This window comes from Lactuca serriola, chromosome 2 (genome assembly GCF_051521515.1).
Source record: "Lactuca serriola cultivar US96UC23 chromosome 2, Lser_US96UC23_V15, whole genome shotgun sequence".
NCBI lineage: Eukaryota > Viridiplantae > Streptophyta > Magnoliopsida > Asterales > Asteraceae > Lactuca > Lactuca serriola.
In genome coordinates, this window is record NC_136409.1 from 223,557,501 (window position 1) to 223,569,553 (window position 12,053).

Here is a 12,053-nt window from a genome sequence, read left to right on the forward strand (position 1 = left end):
TATAAGTGCATAAATCTGAAATTAAAATTGAAACCCAAATGAAACCTACACAAAAATTTGCATCTTTTTTCTTTGATTCACATTTCAAAGAGAAAGATGTGAAGGATATGATAATGATAAACAAGCAGCGACGACGTTGATGAACAAGCATGGTCGGGGTAGCGATGAACAAATAGGGGCGACGGTGCATGAGGGTCTCATGGCGGTGGATGGGGGAAATACGAGGGTGGGGGTCTGTGGAAGAAGGGGTCGATTAAGAAGAGGAGTATAAGAAGGATGATAGATCACCATCGAATAACAACTGCTCTTTCTCTTGGAAACCTGCAACTCAAGAAAAAAAATGGAAGAATAGGGGACCGGTTTTTGATCTTGACCAACATTGTTCCTAGTCTTTATTTCTTTTAATTGACAGTTGCATTGAAATTAAGGAGAATAAGGAGCATAATCAAGGGGCATGGGATGGTTTGTATGTGTATGTGTGTGTTTTGAGTGTATATTTATGTGTGTGTGGGTTTTTTCTTAGTCTTGGAAGAGGAATAGATAAATGATGTGGAAGTAGGAAGTGGGGTAGGGTGTGATTTAGGAGGGGGTGGGTGGGTGGGTGGGTTTTCTTTTTTTGGTATTTTTAAAATTAAAGTAAAATTAAATTAAAAAAAGAATAAGTTAAATGCACATTTGTCATTTCAAGTAAGGTATGGATCAAAACCACAAAAAATGACAACCATAGGGATCAAAACCACACAAAGTATCTTAAATTTGACCACTATTACACCACCAAACTTTATTTTGGACCAAATCACATAATTTTGACAACAACAAGGACCATTTTTTCAATTTTGTCTTTTAATAAATTAAAAAGCATCAAGATTAATATAAAAAATAAAAAACAAATATAAGAGATATAATAGTCTTTTTAAGTTGATAGAGACCAAAATCGCACAAGAGATCTAAAATTGAACCAATGATACACCACCAAATTTTTTTGGACCAAAACCACATATTTTTGACAACCTTAGGGACCATTTTTGTAATTTTCTATATTTTATAGACAAAATTGCAAAAATGGTCCCTGTGGTATACATTTTTTTGGGGTTTTAGTCCAAACCCCAACTTTTTTGGATTAGTGGTCCTTTTAAGCTAGTTTTGTTGTGTTTTTGGTCCCTCTGAATAGTAAAATGGTTGTAATACCCTAGTATATTATTTTTCAAATTTTCTTTCATTTCTTTTTAAATCTAATACTAATTTATTTATTTTAATAATTAAAAAAAATAAGAAGAGGCCCACATTCTGTCTGTCTATCTGTCTGTCTCTCCCTCTCTCAGTGTTTCACTTGCAAAACCCACATACATAAAAAACATTAGTCATCTTCATCAAGCTTTTCCTAACTCATAACACACACATACTAATGACCATACGCATGTTTCGATTCTAAAACTTAATAAGGTAGCTTGTTTCGATTCATTCATTTGCAAAAATTGAATGTTTTTTTTTCATTTCAAAAAGGATATTTGAAGGTAGCCTTGAAGGGTCAATTTTGAGTATTTGGTGACGAGGCTTCATTAAAGCATCTCATGATACCGAAATGCAAATAGCAATTACCAATACACCACGCTAATCTTCACTGTTTAAGTTCATAACATTTTCTCCCTCTTTCAGCTTCATCTTTTTCGGAATCTAAATGGGGTTTTCTTCGATGTGAATAGAGAAAGATGTGATAATAAATATAGAGATCAATTTAAAAGAGAATAAACAATGAGAAAGGTTTGGTAACGTAGATTCGATGTGATACATATGTGAAGCCAACAACAGGAAATCCAGCGAAAGCCACCCTCATCCTCACAGACTGACACCATCATCTTCACACACCGATAGCCTCCATTATCATCCTTCAACTTCATATAGAACATGGGCACCTTCGATAACCCGAACTAAAAAACGACGCATTTTTTTGTGATCGTGCGTGCAGGCGAGAAGCAAGAAGAAAGAAGATGGGTGAGGTAATTGGATGTGTGTTGAGAGAAGATGGGTGGGGTAATTGTGTCGTTAGTCTCCGTGGATGTCGACCCATTGCCTCTCAACTCGATTCGCTTTCCATTAAACCTCAATCAACCATACATCTACTCTGATTCAATCTCCTTGCTTTTAAACAACACTTTTGCTTATCCTACAAGGTTTTAGAGGAAGCATGAAAAGCATGAAGCAAGGTGTTGTCAGGAAGAATGTTGCATAAATCCTGCCCACTAACTGTTCGACCAAATGACATGTAATAAAGTTTCAACTTTCTGAACAGAGTATGCTACATAGTGAAGGAGTGTTTTAGTCGTCTCCACCATAATAGCTGGAGATGTTGAGCTTCAAGCTGCAAATGCACTGGTTGTACCAAAATTGTGAGCAACATTTATAGTTCTATACATCATGTTATGATAAGAACAATGGGGTATTGAATATTAATGCTTGTTTTTTTAGAGAGAGAGAGAGAGAGAATGTGGGCCCTTTCTTATTTTTAATTATTAAAATAAATAAATTAGTATTAGATTTAAAAAGAAATGAAAGAAAAATGGAAAATAAATACCCTAAGGGTATTACAGTCATTTCACTATTCAGATGGACCAAAATGCAACGAAACTAGCTCAAAAGGACCACTAATCCAAAAAAGTCGAGGTTTGGACTAAAACCCCAAAAAATGCATACTATAGGGGCCATTTTTGCTATTTTTCTATTTTATATTACATAATCTATTTATTAAATAATAAATATACAAAATAGATTTAAATATAAAAATGTGTATTATAAAAAGTAATTTTCAAAATTTTCAAAATGATACCAATACCATAGATTAAAAAACATTATTGTTACATACTATGTAATTTTTTTGGAATGACAACTTGTTTCAACGAAAGTCCCTTCATATATTTCAACAAAGGCCCTGAGATCGAATCATCTAATAGGGAAGACACAACCACATAGGGATTCTAGGGAAAAATTCCCCACATGAGGAACTATTAAGAGGGTTTGGCAGAGATCAAACTCCCCACCTCAGACCTCACATGGTTATAAAACCCGGTGCCTCGTCCTAGCTAGATTTGATGTCATTAACACATATTATGTAATTATTTATTTATTTATTATATTATTAATATCAAACAATGTTATTTTAAAAAATATACTTTGTAATTGTTTATTTATTTATTATATTATTATGTAACATCTTGTTTCAAAAAAGATTCTTATTTTGGAATCGTGGATATAAATGGATCGAGTAAAGAATTTGGGCTTCAAGGGAATATGGTTTAGACCCTATTATATGTTGATAGTATTGGTTATATGATCTAAGCTCTTGGGTTTTGTTTTGGAGCCAAAGGGTAAAATGGGAATTTGTTAGGCTTCTTGCATGGATTATGGTTTTTAGTTCGACATATGTTAAGCCAAAATTAACTATATAGAAGCGTGAGGCTCGTCAATACCTTTATGTGGATGTTAAGATCGCCGAAAACGAAGTTGAAACAAAGAAGTTATGGATGTTTGAAGTTGAGGTGGATTTGGGTGAAAAGTCGTGGCGACGGTTTGGGGATCAAAGCCCACGGCGTGGCAATTAGTCAGCCCCAAGCCCATGATTTTATTTAGGGTTTTCAACATATTTAAGCTTAATGTTTCGTATTTTTGAGCATTTTATCAACTTCCATCATCTCTAGAACCCCTTGGGAGAAACCCTAGCCTCCACCTTCAAGATTTGAATTTCTTCTCTCTCTCTCTCTTCCCTCCTCTTTTGGATGTTTTTATGTTATTTTTATGGAGCTTAAAGATCAAGAATGTTTTTTTGGTTGCAAGGAATGATACTTCAAGTTTGGATCCATCAAAGGCATTATATTTCTGGACCATTGTGAGTATAAAGTTCCACTCTTGCTATCTAGTTCATTAGATCTTGTCATTTGGAGTTTTTGGCACTTTTGGTCCATTTTATGGGTGATCTTGGAATCGAGTGGACCCCACAATATTTGATCAGTTTGGAATGTTTCTTGGACCTTATGGACTAGGAGATTTATGATCTTTTGTCTTCCCTTTTAGCCATGCAAGTTATCCTGGTCCTTTAGGCCATTTTGGTGTATTAAAGTTTAGATCTTGAATGATTGTGACATTATAATGGATAATATTGGAAACTTTGTCGCTCTAGATATATTTTTGATTCAGATCTGAAAGTGGGAGACTTGGACTTAATGGATTAAGTTGAGAAAGATACATTTTTGGATCCCTTTGAGACTTAGGGGGTGTTTGGCTTATCTTTTGAGAGGCCAAAAGTCCTTTTAGTAAAAGATAAAAGGTAAAAGATGTTTGGTAAAAGCACTTTTAAAAGCTACTTTTAGATTTTGAATATAAGGAAAATGAACTTTTTGGAAAGGTCAGGAAAACCTGACTTTTTGCAACTTTTCCTAAAAGGACTTTTAGCCTCTCAAAAGATAAGCCAAACACCCCCTTAAAGTATAGATCTTGGTGGTTTGGACATTCTAGATGGATAAAGTTAGACATTTATCTATTAAGACCTTAGAAAGAATCAAATCTGAGTTTTGTAGCTCTTGAAATCGGAAGAAAATGAATTAAGCTCGTTTGGGCTGTTCAGACCAGTCCCCACGACGTGGCCGTTGGCTGCCACGGCGTGGCGATCAGGGAATCAATGATTGTTTTGGCATTTTGGTGGTTGCCGAGGCCAACAAAATAAATAACCTTATATCTTGTACACTAAAATAGTGTATAGTCGTAAAGGGGTCGAATCTGCGTAGATTGGTTCAATTTTATTACTTTATGAAAATCTCTTTGTAAAAATACTTGTAATTAACAATAAGAGTAAAAAAATGGGGTTTTGGTCTTTTGAAATACTTGAAATAAACTCGAATTAAACTAAGATTTAAATAGACAATTTCAACAAAAACAAGGGTTTGATGTAAAATCAATAAGAGAAAGATGGTTGACTTAAGGTTTCCTCACTTGAACATTTAATGAACATACCATTAGAACTGGTGCAATACTTGTTTTAAATCTTTAATTTGGCTATAGTAATCCAAGAATCTTGAGATCACCTAGACTTTCCTTAGTTGTTAAAATGGTTAGAGAAGCTCATAACAATTTCCCTAGTCAAAGTCACAATTTCCATTAAGCATGTAATTAGTGAAAGTCAACTAGCATTAAGAACCAAAAAGTTACCAAATCCAAGAGGAGTCAAATGCTTCCACTTCCATGTTGGAGAAAATGTTTTTATGATTGTGTAAAGTAAAAGAGAAGTGATTCATACACAATTTTTTTTTTCCGTGCACAACATTTTATGTTTAATGGAGTTGTACAATACAACATTTTAAAGCATAAATTGTTGTGTATGAAGAAATTTTGTTGTGTACAAATCAGTTCCCAAAGTAAAACCAACACAAGAATCTCTTGTTGCTTGCTAATTTGAGGATCCTTTACTTAATCAAGAAATTAACCAACTAATCATTACAAATACATTTAAACTCATGAATAAAAACATACAAGTAGTAAAAAGATGTTAAAACACAAAACATTCTCATAAAGATTCAAGAACAAGTTCATGGAGTCTTCAACATTCAACAAACATTCAAAGTGATATCACCAAAGTCAATCAAGTTTAGTCTAGCCTAACATGGCTAAACTCAAGAAAACAAAGTAAGGATAGATTGTACCAAACATTTAGCAAGAATCAACAGCAAAAAGATGAAATTATTGAGCTATTCTATGTCTTCAGAGTGCTCCCAAACTCCATAGAAATCACCAACTTTCGGATGTGAAAAAAGTCTCAACAGAATTCCACCAAACTTCCTCACATAGAAGCCAAAAGTAAAATCACGAAATTGGCCTTTCAGTAACTCATGCGGGCCACATGGTATTCTTACACAGGCCACGTGAACTGATGGAGAATGGGCCATTTCCATTTGTTGGGCCTGCACTACTTTAGTCCACTGTCCCAGTTCGAGTCCGATCAATTTCTAGTCCATTTTTCTTCAAGTTCAATTCATTTTAAGACCGAATTGGATTCTCCAAATGATCCATAGCTCACGTAATCGCCAAAAAATAATCACCGCATGCTCGAAAATTCTTCTATTTTTTGCAAATTTAAAGTTCGTTTCCTCCAAGCCTTCAAATAATCAAAACGCTCGAAGTTTAGTGAGTTCCAAAAGATACCACATACCATTCATACAGGAATCACATACTGGGCCCTCGCCCTCCTTCGGGCCTCGCCTGGTCTCGAGTCCCACTTGACCTCGGGCCTTGCCTGACATCAAGCCCCGCTCGGATTACATTATTCTTAGGTCTCACCCACTATACACATAAAATATATCACGTAATCATGCTAACACATAAAATGATCATAAACACTAGCATATGTTCCAGTCATCGGGCCTTGCCTACCATCGATCCCCGCCCAGTACACACATAACCATATAACCATATAATCATATAAGTATATAACCATACTAGCACATGTAATAATCACAAAGACTATAGCATATCATTCAGTCATCGAGCCTTGCCTGACATCGGGCCTCGCCCGGTAAGCGTAAAGCACGTACTGATAACTAACATACGATATCCTCATCAGGCCCCGCCTGGCATCGGGCCTTGGCCGGTAAGCATACTATCATATAACACATGCAAGAGTCTAACATGCATCTAGCATCCAAACATATAAACCATGGACCGACATTAGTGCCTTCGACCTGCTAAATCCAGTGAGGAGACTCACCTCGCACTGCTGAATCACACAGACGATCCCTGGCTACTGGTTGACAGATTCCCCGAACTGTCAAAATCAAAACAACACCCAATTATCTATTGGGTTCCAAACCATAACCATAAATCCATACCCAGGGTAAAAAGACCATTTTACCCCTACCAAGCTTGGTCCAAGACCAAGGCCCAAACTCACAACTTGAAAGGCCCAAAAGCCAAATAACCAACCAATGCCCAATTATGGCCTAATTTTCCAAATTGGGCCCAAAATCCTTACATGGGCCTTACCCTAAAGCCCAACCAAAAATCCTAATCCAAGACATTGATACTCAGATGGCCCATTAAGAACTCAAACACCCAAGCCCAAACACAAAGCCCAAAAGGCCAAAACCATCTTGACTGAGTACGACGGGCGTACCCATTTGTACGCTAAGCGTACTCACTGATTGTCTTGTACGCTGCGCATACAGACTTGTACACCCAATAAGCCAAATCCTTCCTTTAAGCTCTTAATGCATAGATCCAGAAGTCCAAACCACATAACCAAGTCCCAAAATGAGTCTAGAGCCATAAAGTCACTAACTTGGTGACTTTGCATGCCCCCAATAAGACCCAACCACGAAATATAGCATTCTACTACCATGGAAATGACCCAACTCATGCATGGATGGATTTAAACCCTAAAGGTGCCAACTTTATGGACCTTGAACCTCAGAAACACCAAGAGGGGAAACTCAAAGCTCTTGGAGTGGCATCTAGCCACTAAACCACATCCATGGGGCCAAAAAGGAACCAAAACTCATAAATGATAGATCTGAGACATCAATGATCAAGTTCATAGCTTTATACCTCAATTGAGCTGGAAATAAAGCACATAATCTAGATCCATAAGCTCATCCTTGATTCACGACCTTACATCAAACTCCATCTTCTTGGAAATGACCCATAAACAACAAAATGCACATCATGAGCTCAAGATTACAACTATAGAGGCTTAAAGATGATTTCTATGGTTTTGAGAACTTGGAGGCTGGTAAGGAGGCCAACTATAAAGACTTAATGTGTTTATATAGGGTACAACATCAAGATCTAGGTTTTTCATTAAGGTGCACGTACACCCTGGGTACACCTTTGTACGCCTCGCGTACGTGCCCGAAGGCGCGATCCTGCCTCGCATCAATATGCCCCGCGTACATCGCTTTACGCCCCGTGTAAATGCTTTAGAACTAGTACGCCGTGCGTACACATATGTATGCCCCACGTACTGCTTAACCCTGAACCCTAATATACTCCGAAGGCCATAACTTCTTCGTTATAATTTCGATTCCGACGTTCCTTATATCCATAAAAAGGTAACGAGAAGCTCTACACTTCCATAAACTCGTACATGCCTTACCAAATCCCTAACGAATATCCATTTTCCACAGAAGCCTGTGCTGACAAATAACCGAAATACCCTTTGACTCCAAAACACAAACCGAATACCTGAATCATCCAAATTACATTATCCAACCCCAAATGAGTCCAAAACTCAATTCTTCAAGGGTCCCAAGCCTGCAAATACCCAATCCTTGATTACTACTCCAAAATAGGAAACGATTCGAAACAGGGTGTTACAATGCAAGATTTGATTTTTATTAATCCTAAAGATTGTTAGAATTAAATTTTGCGAAGATTGGTCATCTAAAACATGCACATAGATTAAGTTCATAACTTTATTAACCTAACACTATATTTTGATCCAACACTGGTCACAATTATTATACAATAAAAAAACAACTATGATTCAAAAAAAACTTAATTGGATTGGTCTTTTAATCACATAGACTCAACAATAAGTAATAAAGCAACGATCTTTTAACACATATGAATCTTCAATCAAACTTGACACGATAAATTAAAAAGGAATAAACAATCAAAATAGCAATTTGATCCATAATATCATGATTAATCTATTTCAAACACAAAGGAAAATGTTTTAACACCTAAATTTAGAAAGTAAAAACAGTAGAAAATCAATTGGAGTATTAATCATGATCAGAAAAGCAAACAAAATGATTCCCGTCATGAATCTGGTCTCGAATCATTCAAATCTTCGCTCCATATTAGTTTAACGACCATCTGACTGTTTTCTAGACTCTCAAACTCCCAGCTCTGAGGTGTATTTCCCATAAATCAAAGTGGAATATAAGATCTCTTTTTAGGGTTAATTTTCGGCTTAATTTATAGGTTACAACGACACCATGACGTGGTAATTCCTTTGCCATAGTGTAGTATCGGGTTTCCGTATTGGACATGAAAATGTAAGCCAACACAGGGAAAAATGCAATCTTTGCAGATTTTTAACAGGGCGCGACGCGTCTTTCAACTTTGTTCTTGATTTTGCCGTTTTTCGTCCGTTCAACTTCGTTTCCTTCCTTTTCCATCGCAACTCCAGTTTTAACTGCAATTACACATTTCAAAACATATTAAGTATAATATATTTTAAAATATAATTTTTTAGATGAAATTTATTAAGATAATAGTTTAAAATACATAGTTAAATAAAGTAATATATATATATATATATATATATATATATATATATATATATATATATATATGTATATATATAAGTTTGACGGAAAATTTTGATAGCAATATGTAACATACTAAAATATATACCGTTCATAAACGCAACAAAATCAAACCACATGGACGAAAAACGCAACAAAATCAAACCACAGGGACGATCCGAGTGCAAAAAAAAAAGTTAGGGACCAAACGTGCAATTTTGACCAAACCACAGGGACGATTTCAATAATTCACTCTATACAAATTTCAATAGACATACCATAACACGCAAATGAGTGGTGCTCATATGTTACAACACATGTCATCTAAGGATAACAAACTTTCGTTCCAGCTCACCTTAACACACAATAACACACACAAGAGTGATGTTCACATGTTATAACACATATCACTTAAGAATAAGATATGGTGCACACCTTAACACACCATAACACACAAATAAGTGATGTTCACATGTTATAACAGATGTCACCTATAGATAACGTATGATGTTTTGCTAGTACACCTCTTAGCATGACAATTTTTTGGGATAATGAGATGATAGTCTTACTTAACATGTGTCCACAATTAAACTATGAAAAGTTAAATATCATCACATCTTTCGTTTCTATTTATTTTCATGTTCACGTAAAATCATTACATATGGAATCTATTAATTTTTTTCTTAACTTTTCTTGACATATTTTTATACTAATGAGTCTGAAAATAAAAGAAAGAAAAAATTTAGAGTGATATTTGATTTCTTGTAAATTATATGTATTGAGATTTTATTTCTCAGTGATCATTTAAATCGATGATAAAGAATTATAGATATTAAATAGATAAAATAATAATGTAAAATTACAAATCGATGATGAGATCCCTCAAGTCAGAAAACACTAATGTGCACCTAACTAATGTGCCCACATTCATTTAATTTTAATATTCATAGTATCTATATATTTAGAAGTAATAATGGTTTCTTGTACAACACAAATAACAAAAAGATCACATAATTATACTATTTTCTTAAGATTTTTTAATCATCCAAATTCTAGTAATGATAATTTCTTTTATTGTTTTGGGAAATGGAGATGACAACTTTCTAATGCAAACTACTTTTGATTCATGAATACAAATACTAAGGAGGTGTTTGGATACAGAAAAAATATGTTGTTTATTGCTTAATCTCATCGTAATAAGCAAATTTAAGTGTTTGAATAGAAGTCTTTAAAAATCAACTTATTGCGGTAGAAATAAGCTAAATAAGCTGATTTTAATAAGTAAAGAGGAGAATGTTTATTGCTTATTGTTTATTGATCAATTTACTCATATAAACTGTTTTGTTTGTCAAACACTTCAAATGCTTATTGCTTATTACTTATTCCCAACGCAATATGCTAATCCAAACACATTTAAAAAAAATATTTATTCCCACCTCAATAAACCAATAAACAATAAACTAATAAGCTAAAAAACTATTTATCCAAACACCCTACTTCTTAAATATGTTTAGAGAAATTATATACTTTTAAGTCTTCATAAACAATTACAAACTCCTAAGTCCTAATCTTGCAAATTTGGTTACCTTTTCAAACTTTTTTTTTTTTTTTTTTGAAATTGAAGTATAACTGCCGCTAGAACTCTAGGACTATATATAAGTTAAGTAGGTTAATTAGTGGTGTCCTTAATAACTACGTCATTTTGGAGAATATATATTTCAATATATTCATGAAACCAAAATCTAATATATATATATATATATATATATATATATATATATATATATATATATATATATATATATATATATATATATTTTGGTGATGAGTTTTTTTTGTGGGATATGAGTATTAGATTTTTGAGATAAAAAAATTATATAATGAAAGTAAATCAAAATTCTTGAATTTTTTAAAATATTATTTCCGTCATTGTTTTTATTAAAAATTAAAAATAAAAAATAAAAAATAAAATACATATTTTTTATATATATGAAATATTATAACAAAATTTTAAGTGTAATAATCTAGTAGAATATATAGCATATTCTAACAGTTATAGTAGATTATTAGTATATATTCTAACTATTTTAATAGAATATTAGGATATTATAAAAATAATATTTTAATATTTATAGTTAATATGTAGTTGAATATTAGAATATAATCTAAAAATTCTTAATTTTTTTTTCACATGATGTAAAGATTGTTTTTTCATTGGTCACAAAATGGTCTCATTTGAACTCTCTCTCTCTCTCTCTCTCTCTCTCTCTCTCTCTATATATATATATATATATATATATATATATATATATATATATATATATATATATAGGTTCATTTGAGACGGCCTAATTTTGTGAGATCGTGAGACGCATTTTTTTATTTTTTTTAGTTAATTCAAGTTCCGAAAATAATATTTAAAAAAAGAATTTTTGGATTTTTCCATTTATTTTGCATTTTAAAATTATTTTTTTGAATATGTACAGTGTAATATTCTATTAGAATATTTCACGTATTTTTCAAAAAAAAAATGGGTTTTTTTTATTTATTTTTTATTTAATTCAAGTTCCGAAAATAATATTTTAAATTTTTTTTAAGATTTTTCCATTTATTTTGCATTTAATTTTTTTTTAAAATATGTCAGTGTAATATTCTATTAAAATATTTCACGTATTTTTTAAAAAAAAACGGGATTTTTTTTAGTTAACTCAAGCTCCAAAAATAATATTTAAAAAAAGAATTTTTGGATTTTTCCATTTATTT